The sequence below is a fragment of the Festucalex cinctus genome, chromosome 15, assembly GCF_051991245.1.
Source record: "Festucalex cinctus isolate MCC-2025b chromosome 15, RoL_Fcin_1.0, whole genome shotgun sequence".
Classification (NCBI taxonomy): Eukaryota; Metazoa; Chordata; class Actinopteri; order Syngnathiformes; family Syngnathidae; genus Festucalex; species Festucalex cinctus.
Genome location: NC_135425.1, coordinates 16,883,381 through 16,890,597, shown reverse-complemented (window position 1 = coordinate 16,890,597; position 7,217 = coordinate 16,883,381).

Below are 7,217 nucleotides of genomic sequence, written 5' to 3'. Positions count from 1 at the left end.
TTCAATGTTTTCAAAAGCTGACCCTGCGCCTTATAATCCAGTGCGCCTTATATATGGATCAATATTGAGCCGCAACAGGTCTCGCTGTCAAGACGCTATCGGTGACCCTGCACGATCGGTGACGCGCATGCGCAGAAGATCCCGCCATCTTGGATCGCTAGCTAATACTAATACTTTGCCTCAGAGAAAATAATAAAACAGCTGTTTATTCATTTTGGGAGTGAATGGAGTTGTCAGAAAGCTGGTTTGTAATCTATTAATAAAGTTTGACTGACCTATCTGACTGTTTTGTTGACATTCCCTTTAGCGCAGCACCATCTAATGGATGTATAAAGTAACCCCAGCCTCTACTGTAGCGCCTTATATATGAAAAAAGTTGTAAAATATGTCATTCATTGTAGGTGCGCCTTATAGCGCGGTGCGCCTTATATAAGGAAAGTTTGAAAATATGTCATACATTGAAGGTGCGCCTTATAATGAGGTGCGCCTTATAGTGCGGAAAATACGGTATATGCTGTCTGTATCTTAAGAATAAATATGTGCAGTTCAATGATATAATAGACTCGTACTGGTATTGTTCTGAAGAAAAAAAATCATAAAAATATTTAAAAAATTAAGAATATTACTGTAAATGTGGTTCCACTGAGGCTTAGCAAAGAGCATCTTGGAATAAATTGTTCTTGAAAGTTTCACCCCCAAGAAAATGATCAAATACAGTGTTTACTGTCCATCTGAAGATGCGGCGGTGGAGTGTTTCTCCACACTTGCATCATCCTGTTTGCCCGGCGTATGGTTAACACTGTTTATGTGACTTGTGCTGACAAAGAGTGTGTGATAAAATGAGATAGAACACATATTTGTATTTGGGTTGTCTTGGGAAAGATGGATGGAGATAGTGCGTCTGTGAAAGAAAGACTGAGTATAATAAATATGCATTGCTTATCAGCATGTCTTAGGGTTTTATCTCGGGTCATGCAGATAGGATCCTCTTCAATAGCAGACTGAGGATGAAGCACAACAACAAGCCGTTGGGCCCTATGGCACCCTTTTCCAGAATCAGCAACATCATCTGGCCCACAAGCATCCATGAGCACTAAGCCAAACATTTACTTGCACTGATAAGGTGAACACAAAATGTCAGTGTTTTCTATGCAAGGTGTGTTTGTGCCGAGGATTATGTTCCATCCTCAAATTGGAGCTCTTTAGAAGTGATATCGCTGGAGGCTTAGATGTCATAATGTCAAACGTTTGTCTTCAACCTACCATCTGCTTAACGCATGGAGATGAATGCAGTGCATTTGCTGCCTTTGAATTGGATGTTCCTTGCGGAAGACCTGCAATCTAAATCCAAGCAAGCTATATTTTTTTAAATATGTGTTAAATGTATCACAGAAATCAGTGAATGAATGCTTATTTTAAAAAAATAAAAAGCGCATTTAGTAAAGATTAGTATTAAATTACTGCAGGTTAAAATGAAGCTTCATGAAGCTTCATGAAGCACTTGTGAGTTGTTTTTCTTTTTAGTATTTTTTACTCCTCTATATGGTTTAAATATAAAGGTATGTGCGATGGAAATTGATTAATTAAATTCTCACTACATCTTTAAACCAAGAGTGCCATTTAGAAGAGTCAAAAACTTTAACAAGTGCTTCATGAAGCTTCATTTGTCCATTACTAGTGCAGGCATTTGTAACACAACAAATTGCTACAGTTTGCAAACTCTCTTCCATTTCTACCAACTGGCCCGAAAAGTCATTCCTATCAAACCAAGGGGCAAATTTCTAGTCAACTTCTTTCACAAGAATTCACACCTGCTTAAATGAACTACAATATGGAACCAAAACAAATATTAGAGGTATGTACACCATTCTGTTTAACACTATTTTTCAGAAGAATGAGGACAACTTCTTAACATACTCTATTCAGAATTAAGGGTATGCTAAAAAAAAAAAACGATACGGGAATATATAATTGTGGGGCCCCCTTACAATACACGTATCGATACGGGGCCGTCAGCATCAATATTGCACAAGAAAGTGGCTCCTTGCTGTGTAGTGCGCACATATTTCATTCAGACACAGAACTGTCGGTAAACCGGAACCGCTGCTAATATTACAAGTAGAAAGCATTTTTGCCATACAGCACAATAACATCATTTGAGTGTTGTCATATAAATGTATGTAAAGTTACGTAAAATATCAGGATAGGTAACACCTTGGAGGCCATGTATCGGGATAAACGTGGATCGCAAAATTTCTCTTATCGTGACCCTTGAATCATGATACACATTGTATAACGAGGTTGTTGGTAATACCCAGCCCTGGAATCTGAATCTGCCACATCATTAATGTGTGATATATATTGCTATATTGTGTGGCCAGTCATGGTTAAATCATTGCTACAAATTAAATACATATTACTGTACACATCTTTTTATTGCTGCCCAATCCAAACTGAGCTTTGTCCTCTTTTTTTCATCCAACTGCGAAAGGTTCACAGATTGTGATTTGGGTGCTCTTTTAAAAAACACATTATCTTGTACGTATCCAAAAGTTATTCATGCAGTCTCCCATACTTGACATTTTCTTGTTTTAAGAGTAGATTTAAGGCAGAAGAGTACTGAATGTGGCTTTTGACTACCATTCAGGGAGCAATATTACCAGTCGCTCAATCTATTTAAGCCTGTTTTACTTTCTCTCTTTTGCAGTATCTTCTTTTTCGCACCGTTCACCTTCATGCATTTCCCAATTTCTCCCATTCTCCTCCTGCTGATGATGACAGATGTATAGTACTCAAAACAAATTACCGGTAGGCAAAATGATCACAACAGCCAGGCTCACAGGTGATCAGACGAAGAAAGTAATTGTAACCGTCATATTATCAGGTTTAATGCTGTACTTACTTACTTCAGTGTCGACCTGCATAAGTAACCTACTGCAGTCTTTATAGCCCCACTGAGCTCCTTTCATTAGGACTCGCCTGTTTAAAGGAGACTGTGTCTTTGAGGCTTTGGCTTTAATATTGTGGAACTTTTTTTTCCTTCCTTTGACTTCATTTTCTCCATATCGTAAAAGTAAACCTGTCTTCCCTCCAACTAAATGAGAAGGCTTGATGGATGGGATAGGATAGGATAGGATAGGACAGGACAGGACAAAACAACATACATTGATGAAGAAAGAAATTTGTGTAGGATCCAACATGGTGTAGCAGAAGACGAAAACTGTGCCAAATTAGCAGCCAGCTAGCTAGCTAGCTCCTAGTTAGGTAGACAGGAAGGAGGCAGTCAGGTAACAAACCAGATTCTACTCATAACCCTTCATGGTGATGGATCCTGGCCAAAGTAAGCCTTTGCAAACTAAAAGGGAAAATTTTCTGAAGCGGCAGCCAAAATGTGCCAGCGTACTCTATTCTCCGTTGGGGCTTGTTTTTCTTGAACTAATTTAGCTGCCTCTGCATAAGACTCAATCCACCCACCCCCCTCCAACTTTGACTTGTATTTTTACAAAATGTGTTCTCACCTCACACTATAAGCAACACTGTTCCTCTCCACGATTCGAGCATTTAAATTTTTCTCCAGGTCAACAACTCTTCACATACTCATACATTTCCCACATCTGCCGCTCTTTGCAATAAGGTTCTTTATGAACATATTTTTGACATTTGTGGCAGTGGTAGAATATATTATCTTACAATTGAGTTCATATAGTTGACCTTGGAAGAGCTTTTCCCTTAATTTGAGTTAATACAGACGCACCGTTTTTTTGTTTGTTTGTTTTTTTACCATTCTTGGCTTGTTCCCAAACTCCTCAATTGTACGTCAAAAGTCGTTTATTTTTTATTTTTTCATCCATATCCTCATTTATTGGAATGCATTATATTGCATCTCTCAATACATTTGAATTACGGTATATTTCCCCTTGTATTGCAATATTACTATCAGATGTATGTATTTGAGTATTCTCACATGTTCACCTGACATCCATTTTCTTTGAATAACATTCCTTCACAATTCTTAGTTCAGTTTCACTATCTTGACTGTGCTTTTTCTTTTATTTGTCCCTTTTCAGCCAATTACATCCAAATCTTCACTCAGCTGTTTCTTACTATTTTCAATCTCTCTCTTGTTGACTTTTCACTTATCTTTCCGGTTTCTCCATTTTGACCCACCACTTTTGTAGCGGCGACCAAATTTGATGGATCTGTGAGTTGTTAGGGTGAATTCTATCCTCTCTACTTCCTTTCAGAAACTATTTGGACTCCATTTGTTGTGAGCTTAGGTGTTGGGTTTTTTTCTTGCTAGCTTCCCAACCAGTGACCCCCTTTAAGAATTTGATCTGGCGGAAACGTAACAGGCTGTTAGCCGCAGTAAGCAGATGACTTATTTGGGAGGACACTGAGGACAGCAAGAAAATGGACTGCTGTAGCAAAACGAAAACTGGGGATTTCAAGATTGTTGTTCAGTGCTAATACACGGCAAAAAGGCAAGCTAAAGTTAGCATGTTTTTTTTTTTTAATGTAATTTATACAATAGTGTTCGAATAATCTAATTTATCGTCAGTATCTCACTTATCAACAGTATATTTACTCACTTACTATAATAAGCAATGGTGAAAAATTATTCAGTTCCCTGACATTAATACATTACAAGAGAAGCGCTGATAGTCTGCCAGTAATCCAACGGTGCCATGGGCTTCCCAATAAAGCGAAAGACTATATCCTGTGAGACAAACACTTGATGTGACACTGCTGGGCTTTTTGGCAGAGCATCAGACATCCCACTGTGTCTTTTAAATTAGAAAGACACAAACAGGTCGCGCAGTAAAAACAACAACACTCCAACTTCAGCTGTAGTGATGGAGACTTTTGCACCGACATTGAGGATAAAATGTTGAAAATATGTCATTCGAATGTGGTTATTGCAGTTCAAATTGGCCAAGCAGATTCCTCATATTAATGCTAATAAATAAATAAATAAATAAATAAAGTTTAATCTTATGCTGGGAGAACCACAATAATTTTTCAAGAACAAGAAAAAAAATGGCCACGTTCAGGGAGTGGAGAGAGCTGCAGTATTTCTGGCAATTTTTGACAATTCCTTATTCCAAAGTGTTTTTGTGAAGTAGTCAATGGTGATGAATCACAAAGGAATCTGTAGAGAACTTTATCTTCACTTCTTGGCTAGTTGAAGTCAATTTATATCGCACATTCCATAAACAAGGCAACTCAATATCATTCTGTTACAAGACAACATTTCTAAACAAAATACAACATTTAAAGGAAAATTACTTTAACAAATGTAATTAAATAGAGAATATTTTAACACATTTAAAAGCAAAGTAAATAATTAAAAAGGAGTTTATTAAGATTACTAAAAGAACGGCCAGTGCAATAAAATGATTTTTTAAAAAAAGTCTTACGGCGAACTGCAGCTTATTCCATTTGTGTGCAGCATCATAGCTAAATGCCGATGCACCAGGTTTGCTTTAGTTAAACTCTGGGCTCCATAATCCATCTGTTAATATTGAAATATTCTATATTATTGTTATTATTATTGCATAAAACATTAAGCCACATCTAACAAGGAGCCACACTCCACCGCATCATCTCCATTTGTCCACTAAACCACAAACAAACTATTATTCCTAAATACTGAATAGGTCTTTATCAACGAGGAGCATCAAAGCAACATTATGAATAAGATTAGTCCAGTGCATGTTGCTGCCGCTTGCTGTTTGTCAACTTCAATTATCTCCAACACGTTAGTAATCTTTTTTGCAATTAGAATTCTAATATGAAATGGGCAAAAAACATCCAGAGATGAGAGAGAGGCATGGGTAAATATTTGAATTGAAATTGGACATACAGGGGAATACAGCGTGCAAATTATGAGGGAATCCGAATTACCATTAGTGGTACAATGTTTGTTAAATAAGGCTAAATTGATTTCACAAGTGAAGTAATTGGATAAGGATGCTGACATTAGTGTATTGTAGATAACACAATTGCAGGAAAATTCATTTCCATCTCATTAATCTATCATTGATCTGAACTAATATGATAAGAACATGTTAGAACGTACTTTCGATTAAAATGTCATTAACATCGAAATGCCTCTATTGTTTAAATAAGAGCAATATTGACTACCACGCGGTGTGCACAGTGCAGTGATGCAGTTTAGCACACGTTGGCTGAGATGCCCGTCCAACAATCTCATTTCTGCCTCTAGTCTAATATAGCATATGATGTGAACGTGAGCAGTTATATTTACTGAGCCAACGAATTGCAACAGGCCACATCTTATCTTATCTTGCTTATCCATTTTTAATGAGTCGATTCAAAGCATCCACGTATTGTGTATTTTTTATTTTATTTTTTTAAGAGCTCGGAATTCTTCATTCGGTAGTCTTACCGATTCAACGTCTTATCAAAATTGCTCTTTTTTTTTTGTGTGTGCGTTTGTTTGCGTGCGTGTGTGCGCGTGCGTCCAAATACGTATAAATTTATACTCATTAATTCACCTAAAACCTCATAAAAATCCCATTACCCTTCACCTTGACCAGGTACTACAGTCTCGCCAGAGTCGTGAGGTTCAAATGGTCAGGAGACCAGAGAAAAGGTCAGAAAAGATAAAAAGAAAAGAAAGATAAATCAAAGTAAAATCCAGCACCGACCAAACACTTCCTGCCTTCCCCATGGTTACAAAATCAAAGTCTTACGCCAACCCCAGAAGCCTCTAAATTCCAACAAATTGACGAGATCTCAAGAGACCAGAGGAAAAACTAAAGAGAGGAAGGAGGGAAGGATCGATGAGGCAGAGTGAGATCCATAGAAACCAGTACATCCGCATATTGTGTATAATGGACTTGTTCTTTACAGGGTTCAAAGACAAAAAAAAACAACAACCCTCAAATAAGCTGGATGGATGGATGGATGGATGGATGGATGGATGGATGGATGGATGGATGGATGGATGGATGGATGGATGGATGGATGGATGGATGGATGGACGGACGGACGGACGGACGGACGGACGGACGGACGGAATTTGGACCCAAACACAGACAAGACACAAATTTTGGAAAACCGATACAAAAACAAAGTAACAACAGAGAGCAGGGCTGGATTCTGCCCCAAAGACACATGAACTTGAAACTTGAACTTGAAATCACTGGCTAACCCTGGCTAAGAACCTTGAGTCTGAGTGGCCTAGATGCAGA